Genomic DNA, 312 nt, shown 5'->3' on the forward strand with positions numbered 1-312 from the left:
AGTCCGTGCTGTTTGGATGTGGATGGCATCTCAGCAGGTAGACTAGCAGCTTGTCCCAGACAGAGAATAGCGATGTAAAACAGGCACCTTGGTGAGTGATCCTATTGAAAAGTTATTTTTTTACACATGGGAGAGAAAACCTGGGGCTTTCCCCTGGTTTAAAATTGGGCTCGGTGTTCCCTTGGCTGGTGAAACCAGCCTGTAGCCGCAGCACTTTACCAGAAACCCGGGCAGCCAAGCGAAACAGCGGCGTACGCTGTGAATTCAGCGTCTTGGGGGGGACAGGGCATTTCATCAGCTCAGGCCTGTGGG

Source organism: Phaethon lepturus, unplaced genomic scaffold (assembly GCF_000687285.1).
Source record: "Phaethon lepturus isolate BGI_N335 unplaced genomic scaffold, ASM68728v1 scaffold38471, whole genome shotgun sequence".
In the NCBI taxonomy this organism is placed as follows: domain Eukaryota; kingdom Metazoa; phylum Chordata; class Aves; order Phaethontiformes; family Phaethontidae; genus Phaethon; species Phaethon lepturus.